The following is a 12,120-nucleotide window of genomic DNA, read 5'->3' on the forward strand; positions in this document are numbered from 1 at the left end:
GTTGCAGCTTGTTGCAGCTTGTCTCAGAATTTTATTACATATTGTAACTGAACAATCAGATTCTTCACCATCTAAGCCACCAGGGAAGTCCCATTTTATATGACTAGACCACGTTTTATTTATCTATATCTTGAATATAGTCTCTGTGGGATTTTCTGTCTTCACCCAGTTCTCCTTAGATACTGGTTTCTCCTGGGCATTTGTATAGTAAAGTTTCCCAATTAAAAAAAAAAAAATTCACTCAGCTACTTAAAATCAAGCTAATCAAATTCTTTAGTACAGGGTAATATAATCTTGTGTATGCAAAAGACCAGTGGTTTCTTATGTTATTTTTCTATCTTCATCCTCATACTATTTCTATTCCTTTCTCCACAAAAGCTCTCTCACTTTAATATGTTTGGTATGTGGCAGCAGCCTTGTGAAATATGTGATTGTTTTGAGCGTGTGCTTTTAATTTATGTTAATAATTTTCCATTAGTATAACCCTTAGTACTGGACATGGAACAATGGGCTGGCTCAAAATTAGGTAAGGAGTACCACAAGGCTGTATATTGTCAGCCTGCTTATTTAATTTATATGCAGAGCACATCATGTGAAATGCCAGACTGGATGAAACACAAGCTGGAATCCAGATTGCTGGGAGAAATATCAATAACCTCAGATATGCAGAAGACAACACCTTTACAGCAGAAAGCAAAGAGGAACTAAAGAGCCTCTTGATGAAGGTGAAAGACAAGAGTGAAAAAGTTGGCTTAAAATTTAGCATTCAAAAACTAAGGTCATGGTATCCAGTCTCATCACTTCATGGCAAATAGATGAGGAAAAAGTGGAAACAGTGACAAACTTTATTTTCTTGGACTCTAAAATCACTGCAGATGGTGACCGCAGCCATGAAATTAAAAGACACCTGCTCCTTGGAAGAAATGCTGTGACAAACCTAGACAGCATATTAAAAAGCAGAGACATTACTTTGTTATCAAAGGTTCATATAGTTAAAGCTATGTTTTTTTTCAGTAGTCATGTATGGATGTGAGAGTTGAACCATAACAATTGATACTTTTGAACTGTGATGTTGAAGAAGACTCTTTAGAGTCCCTTGGGCTGCAAGGAGATTAAATCAGTCAATCCTAAAGGAAATCAACCCTGAACCGATGCTGAAGCTGAAGCTCCAATAGTTTGGCCACATGATGTGAAGAATTGACTCATTGGAAAGGAGCCTGATGCTGTGAAAGATTGAGGGCAGGAGGTGAAGGGGCCAACAGAGGATGAGATGGTTGGATGGCATCACCAACTCAGTGGACGTGAGTTTGAGCAAGCTCTGGTGCCGGGGTCCAGCCCCGGTGGATCCAGGGAAATTCGAAGGGGAGGCGGCTTCGGCGAACCGGATACAATAGCTTTAATTAAATATTAATTAGAGATATAAAGAATAATAGAATAAGGATAGCTCAGCAGAAAAATTCAGTGGAGAAAAGAGGCTGAATAACTTGGTTTACGTGAAAAGCTAATAAAATTCCAAGGCAAGGAATTTATGTCACCTATGTAGGCCTCAGGCGTCCTCCCGTTCTCCCAAAGGAGAGGAGACACCAAAGCCTCCCCAGTCAGATCTTAGAAGCCCAGGCATAATTAATAGGCTTGACGAGCCTCCATGTTCCAGTTGGGGATTCAGCCAGAAGGTGAGACAAAGAATGACATGGGGAGACCAGTCTTTCGAGGAGCTGATCCCATTTTTTATTTTTCCAGGGTTTGTTTTTATACACTGAGATGTTATACAAAAGTCACACGGGGTCAGCAGTCCTGACTTTTATGAAAGTCAGGTGCTTCATACAAATGTATACAGAGGTCTTAGGGGTGTTACATCATCTTATGGCCAGGGGTCCTGCTGACAATTTATGACCCTCTCCTTGTGACAGCGGTCAGTCAACCAGAACACTTATTTCTCCAGGGGTGATTATTCTTAAAACAGACGCCACCTTCCGAAGGTACCAGATAAAGCTACATTCCTATAGGGTGAGGGTATAGTAGGTTTTAATTAAGGAAAGAATTTGCTTAGCCTAAGGTCTAACGTGGTCAATACTTATTTCTTCTATATATTCATTAATATGTTTAAGGGCAGGGGATGTGGAGACTTAGCAGCAAACATTGGCTCAACAAATGAAAAACCCTTCACCAATACAATTTCTAATCAGCCCACTATACTAATAGTTTTCTAACTTCTCAGAAGAATCTGTTTTTAGAAGGTTTAAAGCATCTCATGCCTCTCAGGGTTGGGAGGCTGTGAACAATCACATGTGGCCAGACAAGCCTGTCAGGCAGGCTAGAGAACCTTCAGAGGAATTTGTAGGTTGAAACACTCCTGCCCAGGAATTATTATTAACTGGAGCTGTAAGTTAACTCTTTTTCAGAGAGAGGTGGTGGGGGACAGCCCCCAGTCAAGTCAGAGGTGTAGGTGAGAGCACAAAGCAGTAAAGTAGGCAGACTCTTGTTTTGGGGGTAGATGCTCAAGAGTTTCCAGGGGGACTCCTGAGGCTCGATCCCGCCTTTGCGTATGTCGAGCCTCCTTCCTCATGACCTTTGCCATGGGCGGAGTTCCTCACGCTGGCTCCCGGCACTCTGGGAGATGATGATAGACAGGGAAGCCTGGCATGCTGCAGCCCATGGGGTCTCAAAGAGTCAGACATGACGGAGTGACTGAACAACAATAGCAACAACAACACTTATTCTGTATCTTACCCTTTTCCTTCAACATTATAGATCTACCTATGTTACCATATGTACTTCTACTTTAGTGTTCTTTGCTCCAGAGTATTCTGTAGCTTGCACCATTCACAGTTTTCCCCATCCATTCACCTAATATTAAAGATCACATTATTTCCCAGTGCACCAGCTCCAAGCTTCCTGTATCCTGCATTGAACCTGGACTGGCGACACCCGTGGTGGATGCATGTTGATGTATGGCAAAACCAATACAATATTGTAAAATTTAAAAAAAAAAAAATTAGATGGGGAACACATGTGTACCTGTGGTGGATTCATTTTGATATTTGGCAAAGTCAATACAATATTGTAAAGTCAAAAAATAAAATTAAATTATAAAAATAAATAAATAAAAATTTAAAAAAAAAAAGCTAAAAAAAAAAGATCACATTATTTCAAATTCTCTGTCACAACAAACCAAGCTCTTGTATAGGTTTCCTTAAGGACCTGTATAAAAAGATCTCTGGGATACATACCCAGAAGTGGGATCACTGGTCATAGGATACATACTTTATTTCATTGAATATTTCCCAGATTCCTTTCCAGAAGGCTCTCTAATTTACACTCACATAGAAGGGATTGAAAAATTCTGCTTATTCACATTTTGGGCCAACACATATTATTATTATTATCCATCTTATTTGTCATTTTTTTTTCAGGTCATTAATTTTGTTTTATTTTTAATTTATTTTTTAATTGAAGGATAATTGCTTTACAGAATTTTGTTGTTTTCTGTCAAACCTCAACATGAATCAGCCATAAGTATACATATTTCCTCTCCCTTTTGAACCTCCCTCCAATCCCTCCTCATCCCACCTCTCTAGATTGATACAGAGCCCCTGTTTGAGTTTCCTGAGCCATACAGCAAATTCCTGTTGGCTATCTATTTTATGTAATGTAAGTTTCCATGTTACTCTTTCCGTACATCTCACCCTCTCCTCTCTGTATATCCATAAATCTATTCTCTATGTCTATTTCTCCATTGCTTCCCTGTAAATAAATTTTTCAGTACCGTTTTTCTGATTCCATATGTGTGTGTTAGACATGATATTTATCTTTCTCTTTCTGACTTACTTCTGTATAATAGGCTCTGTATAAAGGTTCTAGGTTTATCCACCTCATTAGAACTGACTCAAATGTGTTCCTTTTTATGGTTGAGTAATATTCCATTGTGTATATGTAACACAACTTCTTTATCCATTCGTCTGTCAATGGACATCTAGGTTGCTTCCATGTTCTAGATATTGTAAATAGTGTTGCAGTGAACAATGGGATACATGTGTCTTTTTCAATTTTTATTTCCTTAGGGTATATGCCTAGTAGTGGGATTGCTGGGTCATATGGTGATTTTATTCCTGATTTTTTAAGAAATCCCTATACCATCTTCCATAGTGGCTGTATCAATTTACATTACCACCAACAGTGCAAGAGCATTCCCTTTTCTCCACACCCCCTCCAGCATTTATTGTTTGTAGACTTTTTGATGGTGGCCATTCTGAAGGATGTGAGGTGATATCTCATGGTAGTTTTGATTTGCATTTCTCTAATAATGAGTGATGTTGAGTGTCTTTTCATGTGTTTGTTAGCTATCTGTACATCTTCTTTGGAGAAATGTCAGTTTAGATCTTTTCCCCATTTTTTGATTGGGTTGTTTGTTTTTCTAGTATTGAGTTGTATGAGCTGCTTGTATATTTTGGAAATTAATCTTTTGTCAGTTGTTTCATTTGCTATTATTTTCTCCCATTCTGAGGGTTGTCTTTTCACCTTGCTTATAATTTCCTTTGCTGTGAAAAGGCTTTTAAATTTAATCAAGTCTCATTTGTTTACTTTTGTTTTTATTTCCATTACGCTAGGAGGTGGGTCATAGAGGATCTTGCTTTGATTTATGTCATTGAGTGTTCTGCCTATGTTTTCCTCTAAGAATTTTATAGTTTCTGGCCTTTCATTCAGGCCTTTAATCCATTTTGAGTTTATCTTTGTGTATGGTGTTAGGAAGTGTTCTAATTTCATTCTTTTACATGTAGCTGTCCAGTTTCCCCAGCACCATTTATTGAAGAGGCTGTCTTTGCCCCATTGTATATTCTTGACTCCTCTGTCAAAAATATGGTACACTTAGGCACATGTTTTTTTTTTTTTTTTCCCCTGGGCTTTCTACCTTGTTCCATTGGTCTATATTTCTGTTTTTGTGCCAGTACCATACTGTCTTGATGACTGTAGCTTTGTAGTATAATCTGAAGTCAGGAAGGTTGATTCTTCCAGCTCTGTTCTTCTTTCTCAAGACTGCTTTGGCTATTTGTGGTCTTTTGTGTTTCCATATGAACTGTGAAATTTTTTGTTTTAGTTCTGTGAAAAATGCCATTGGTAATTTGATAGGGATCTCATTGAATCTGTAGATTGCATTTGGTAGTATAGTCATTTTCACAATATTGATTCTTCCTACCTAGGAACAAGGAATATCTCACCATCTGTTTATGTTGTCTTTGATTCCTTTTATCAGTGTCTTATAATTTTCTGTGTATATTTATATGTATATTTATAATTTTCTGTATAGTTCATCTCCTTAGGTAAGTTCATTCCTAGATATTTTATTCTTTTTGTTGCAATGGTGAATGGGATTGATTCCTTAATTTCTCTTTCTGATTCATCATTGCTAGTATATAGAAGTGCAAGTGATTTCTGTGTATGGATTTTGTATCCTGTAACTTTGTTAAATTCACTGATTAGCTCTAGTAATTTTCTGACACCATCTTTAGGGTTTTCTATGTACAGTATCATGTCATCTGCAAACAGTGAGAACTTTACTTCTCTTTTTGTATCTGGATTCCTTTTATTTATTTTTCTTCTCTGATTGCTGTAGATAGGACTTCCAGAACTATATTGAATAATAGTGGGGAAAGTGGGCACCCTTGTCTAATTTCTGATCTTAGGGGGAATGTTTTCAGTTTTTCACCATTGAGAATAATGTTTGCTGTAGGCTTATCATTTACGGACTTTACTATGTTGAGGCAGGTTTCTTCTATGCCCATTTTTTGAAGAGTTTTAATCATAAATGGGTACTGAATTTTGTCAAAGGTTTTTTCTGCATCTATTGAGATGATCATATGGTTTTAATCTTTCAATTTGTTAATATGGTGTATCACATTGATTGATTTGCATATGTTAAAGAATCCTTCCATCCCTGGAATAAACCTAACTTGATCATGGTGTATGAGCTTTTTGATGTGTTGCTGAATTCTGTTTGCTAAAATTTTGTTGAGGATTTTTGCATCTATGTTCATCAGTGATATTGGCCTGTAGTTTTCTTTTTTGTGTTGTTTTTGTCTGATTTTGGTATCAGGGTGATGGTGGCCTCATAGAATGGGTTTGAAAGTGTTCCTTCCTCTGCAATTTTTTGAAAGTGTTTTAGAAGGATAGGCATTAGCTCTTCTCCAAATGTTTGATAGAATTCTCCTGTGAAGCCATCTGGTCCTGGGCTTTAGTTTTGGGGAAGATTTTTTTATCACAACTTCAGTTTCAGTGCTTGTAATTGCATTGTTCATAATTTTTATTTCTTCCTGGTTCAGTCTTGGAAAATTGAACTTTTCTAAGAATCTGTCCATTTCTTCCAGGTTATCCTTTTTATTGCCATATATTGTTCATAACAGCCTTTTATAGTCCTTTGTCTTTCTGCATTATCTGTTGTAACCTCTCCTTTTTCATTTCTAATTTTGTTGATTTGATTCTTCTCTCTTTTTTTCTTGATGAGTCTGGCTAAAGGATTTTCAGTTTTGTTTATCTTCTCAAAGAACCAGCTTTTAGTTTTATTCATCTTTACTATTGTTTCTTTCACTTCTTTTTCATTATTTTTGCTCAGATCTTTATGATTTATTTCCTTATACTAATTTTGTTGTTGTTGTTGTTGTTTTGTTCATCTTTTTCCAGCTGTTTTAGGTGTAAAGTTAGGTTGTCTATTCGATGGTTTTCTTGTTTCTTGAGGTACGATTGTACTGCTAAAAACTTCCCTCTTAGAACTGCTTTTGCTGCATCCCATAGGTTTTGAGTTGTCATGTTTTCACCGTCATTTGTTTCTAGAAATTTTTTTTTAATTTCCATTTTGATTTCTTCAGTAACCTGTTGATTATTTGGAAACGTATTGTTTAATCTCCATGTGTTTGTTTTTTACAGTTTTTTTTTCTTGTACTTGAGATCTAGTCTCATAGTGTTGTGGTCGGGAAAGATGCTTAATAGGATTTCAATTTTATTAAATTTACTGGGGTTTGATTTGTGACCCAAGATGTGGTCTATCCTGGAGAATGTTCCATGTGCATTTGAAAAGAAGGTGCATTCTTCTGCATTTGGATGGAATGTCCTGAAGATATCAATGAGATCCATCTCATCTAATGTATCATTTAAGACTTGTGTTTCCTTATTAATTTTCTGTTTTGATGATCTGTCCATTGGTGTGAGCGGGTGTTAAAGTCTCCTGCTATTATTGTGTTACTGTCAGTTTCTCCTTTTATGTCTGTTATTGTTTGTCTTATGTATTGAGGTGCTTCTATGTGGATGCATAGATATTTACAATTGTTATGTTTTCCTCTTGGACAGATCTCTTGATCATTAGGTACTGTCCTTCCTTATCTCTTATAATCTCCTTTATCTTAAGCTCTATTTTATTTGTTATGAAGGTTGCTACTCCAGCTTTCTTTTGTTTCCCATTTGAATGGAATATATTTTTCCATCCTCTCTCAGTCTATATGTGTCTTGAGGTCTGAAGCGGGTCTCTTGTGACAGCATATATATGGTTCTTGTTTTTGTGTCTATTCAGCCAGTCTGTGTCTTTTGGTCAGAGCATTTAATTCATTTACATTTAAAGTAATTATTGATATATATGTTCCTATTGCCATTTTCTTAATTGTTTGGGGTTGATTTTGTAGATCTTTTTCTTCTCTTGTATTTCTTGATGCTATGAGTCCCTTTAACATTTGTTGTAAAGCCTGGTTTGGTGGTACTGAATTCTCTTACCTTTTGCTTGTCTGAAAAGCTTTTTATTTCTCCATCAATTTTGAATGAGATCCTTGCTGGGTACAGAAATCTCGGTTTTAGATTTTTCCTTTTCAGACTCTAAATATATCCTGCCATTCTCTTCTGGTCTGCAGTTTCTGCTGAAAGATCAGCTGTTTTAAACGTATTGGGTTTCCCTTGAATGTTACTTGTTGCTTTTCTCTTGCTGCTTTTAATATTTTGTGTTTAATCTTTGTTAGTTTGATTAGTATGTGTCTCGGTGTGTTTCTCCTTGGGTTTATCCTGTATGGGACTCTGTACCTCTTGGACTTGATTGACTATTTACTTTTCCATGTTGGGGAAATTTTCAACTATAATCACTTCAAAAATTTTCTCATACCTTTTTTCTCTTCTTCTTCTGGTACTCCTATAATTCAAATGTTGCTGTGTTTGATATTTTTCCCAGAGGTTTCTGAGACTATCCTCAGTTCTTTTCATTCTTTTTGCTTTATCTGCTCTTCAGAAGTTATTTCCACCGTTTTATCTTCCAGCTCACTGATTTGTTCTTCTGTTTCAGATATTCTTCTATTTATTCCTTTTAGAGTATTTTTAATTTCAGTAATTGTGTTGTTTGTCTCTGTATGTTTATTCTTTAATTCTTCTAGGTCTTTGTTAATGGATTCTTGCATTTTCTCCATTCGGTTTTCAAGGTTTTTGATCATTTTTACATCATTTTTCTGAATTCTTTTCCAGGTAATTTGCCTATTTCCTCTTAATTTATTTGGATTTCTATGTTTCTAGTTTGTTCCTTCATTTGTGTAGTATTTCTCTGCCTTTTCATTATTTTTTTTTAACTTATTGTGTTTGAGGTCTCCTTTTCCCAGCCTTCAAGGTTGAATTCTTTCTTCCCTTTGATTTCTGCCTTCCTAAGGTTGGTCCAGTGGTTTGTGTAAGCTTCGTATAGGGTGAGATTTGTGCTGAGTTTTGTTTTGTTTTGTTTTTCCTTTTCCCCCTCTGATCAGCAAGGCTGAGTGAGGTGGTAATCCTGCCTGCTGATGACTTTTTTATACTTTTGTTTTGTTTGTTGTTTAGATGAGGTGCCCTGCACAGGGTGCTACTGGTGGTTGGGTGATGCTGGGTGTTGTATTCAAGTGGCTTTTTTGTGTGTGAGTTCTCACTCTTTGATACTCCCTAGGGTTAGTTCTCTGGTAGTCTAAGGTCTTGGAGTCAGTGCTCCCACCCGGAAAAACTTATGGCTTGACCTCTTCATCTAGGACTGATGAGATGAAAACAATCTCTTTGTTTTTCAGACCTCCTATTGTAGTTATTTCCAAAATCTGGTCAACTACATCTTCAGTTTCTCTGCATCCAGCATGCCTCGGGAGCCGCAGTTCCTCTATATTGGCCTTATTTGTCATTTTGATGGATGTGAAGTGTAGCTCATTGTTGTTGCTATTTTTGCATTTGCTTTATTTAACATTTTCTCTTTTAAAAATATAGATTCAGATCTCACTATATGATTGCACAGTTTTAAGGATTTTTTTTCTCTGCAGAATCAGGTGTAGGTATGAAATATAAATTGCAAAAAAGTAAATTATTCCATTTCATTGCAAATTTAACTTTAGTCCTGTTTCTATCACAGAATGACTTTCATGAACATAAACTAGTATATAAAAAGCTAATTTGGTCCTCTTGCTTTATAAGTTGGCGAACCCTCCACAAAATTTTAGTCAATAGAAAATTATATAACAAGCTTATGTGTTTAGTATAAAGCTAAACTGGGGCTTCCTTGGTGACTTGGTGGTGAAGAATCTGCCTGCCAATGCAGACCAGATTCGATCCCTGAGTTGGGAAGATCCCCTGGAGAAGAAAATGGCTACCTAGGTAGCCTACTGAAATTTCTTGCCTGGAGAATCGCATGGAGAGAGGAGCCTGGAGGGCCACAGTCCATGGGGTCATGAGTCAGACACAACCTAGCAACTAAACAACAACAATGACCTTAATTATTATTTGTGAATTCTACTTTGATTAGAGTCTATATAAAAGGACAAGAAGTAAAAAAGCATAAGAAAATAGACCCTTTTTCTGCTTAAATTAACAAATGGCAGATTCACAGTGAGCTGGAATAGAAATAGTAGGGCTCTTCAGAAACTCCAGAGTTTTGGATTGAGATCACTGGGTGTTCTTCTACAAGCCATTCATCAGTGCCCCAAGTTCTGAGCTGAAGGATCTTACAGGGTGAGCCAGTGTGGCATTTCTCATGTCCATTAATCTTTTTGATGATTAAGCTCTCAGTAAAGGCTAAAAGCTAAAAGCTTTTACTGAGAGAGAAGGCGATGGCACCCCACTCCAGTACTCTTGCCTGGCAAATCCCATGGACGGAGGAGCCTGGTAGGCTGCAGTCCATGGGGTCTCTAGAGTCGGACACGACTGAGCGACTTCACTTTCACTTTTCACTTTCATGAATTGGAGAAGGAAACGGCAACCCACTCCAGTGTTCTTGCCTGGAGAATCCCAGGGACTGGGGAGCCTGGTGGGCTACTGTCTATGGGGTCACACAGAGTCGGACACGACTGAAGTGACTTAGCAGCAAAGGCTAAAAGCATTAATATTTCATAAAATCCTTGAGTGAGATCTCTCATTCTCTGTGGTTCCTTCTGTTCTAGGAAGGATGATGTCACTTTGAAGTTGTTCCTAAAGACAGATGGTGGATGACCAGTACTACAACATGAGCCACAACAGATTAGTGTGAAGAGAATGTACATAAGACATGTAAGGGAGAGGCTTTCTACCTCTGGCGGTGGGGGTGGGGGTGGGGGGACACCTGTGCAACTTACTAAAGGACTTAGACCTCTCTCCCTTCCTCCAAAGGTGGTGCTGCTGGCAAGTGTGTCTTGGCAAAGTTTCACTGGATTTCAGATGTGTGCTGGAGAACAAATGATAGGTATAAAGTTTTTGCCAGAAGCATTCAGAGCCTGTATTTTGCAGAGCTGGAGATGACTGATCAGTGGTGCGTTTTACAAGATTGCTGTTTTAAGAATTACTTCGTTGGCCATCCTGGGGGAAGACTGCACAGAAAAAGATATGCATAGAATGTTAGTTCTCTTCATCACTGAAGTTAGGATCTTAAATGCACCCTTGCTTGTCACTCTGCTTCTCTTATGTGGTAAAGCCAGGAGGTTCATTTTTAATTCTTTTTGCAGTTTGATTAAATGTTCTTCTGGTTTTAGTGCTGCTGATCCCTTGTTTTAAAGCTAAAGCAATGGTAATCACGTTGTAATGTATAAAAGTACTGAATCATTGTATTGTGTACACTGTTGTGGGTCAATTACACTTCAAAAACCAGACAGAAAAACTCCTAAAAAAATAAATCAGATTTGAGGTTACCATAGATGGGGGAATTGGATGAAGGGAATCAAGGGTAAAAACTTCCAGTTATAAGATCAAAAATTCAAGGGTTGTAATGTACAACAGGATCAATATAATTAACACTGCTGTGTATTATATATGACAGTTGTTAAGAGAGTAATTCCTAGAGTTCACATCACAAGGAAACATATTTTTTTCTTTTTACTTTGTATCTATATGAAAAAATGTTCCTTGCTAAACTTACTGCAGTAATCATTTCATGATGTATATAAATTAAATAATTATACTGTAAACTTCAGTCAGTCAGTCAGTTCAGTCATTCAGTTGTGTCCGACTCTTTGTGACCCCATGAATCACAGCATGCCAGGCCTCCCTGCCCATCACCAACTCCCGGAGTTTACCTAAACTCATGTCCATCGAGTCAGTGATGCCATCCAGCCATCTCATCTTCTGTCGTCCCCTTCTCCTCCTGCCCCCAATCCCTCCCAGCTTCAGAGTTTTTCCAATGAGTCAACTCTTCACATGAGGTGGGCAAAGTACTGGACTTTCAGCCCCAGCATCAGTCCTTTCAATGAACACCCAGGACTGATCTCCTTTAGGATGGACTGGTTGGATCTCTTTGCAGTCCAAGGGACTCTCAAGAGTCTTCTCCAACATCACAGTTCAAAAGCATCAATTCTTCGGTGCTCAGCTTTCTTCACAGTCCAACTCTCACATCCATACATGACCACTGGAAAAACCATACTCTTGACTAGACGGACCTTTGTTGGCAAAGTAATGTCTCTGCTTTTGAATATGTTATCTAGGTTGGTCATAACTTTCCTTCCAAGGAGTAAGTGTCTTTTAATTTCATGGCTGCAATCATCATCTATAGTGATTTTGGAGCCCCAGAAGATAAAGTCAGCCATTGTTTCCACTGTTGCCCCATCTATTTGCCATGAAGTGATAGGACCAGATGCCATGATCTTAGTTTTCTGAATGTTGAGCTTTAAGCCAACTTTTTCACTATCCTCTTTC

The sequence above is a fragment of the Bison bison genome, unplaced genomic scaffold (assembly GCF_000754665.1).
Source record: "Bison bison bison isolate TAMUID 2011002044 unplaced genomic scaffold, Bison_UMD1.0 scf7180017864217, whole genome shotgun sequence".
In the NCBI taxonomy this organism is placed as follows: domain Eukaryota; kingdom Metazoa; phylum Chordata; class Mammalia; order Artiodactyla; family Bovidae; genus Bison; species Bison bison.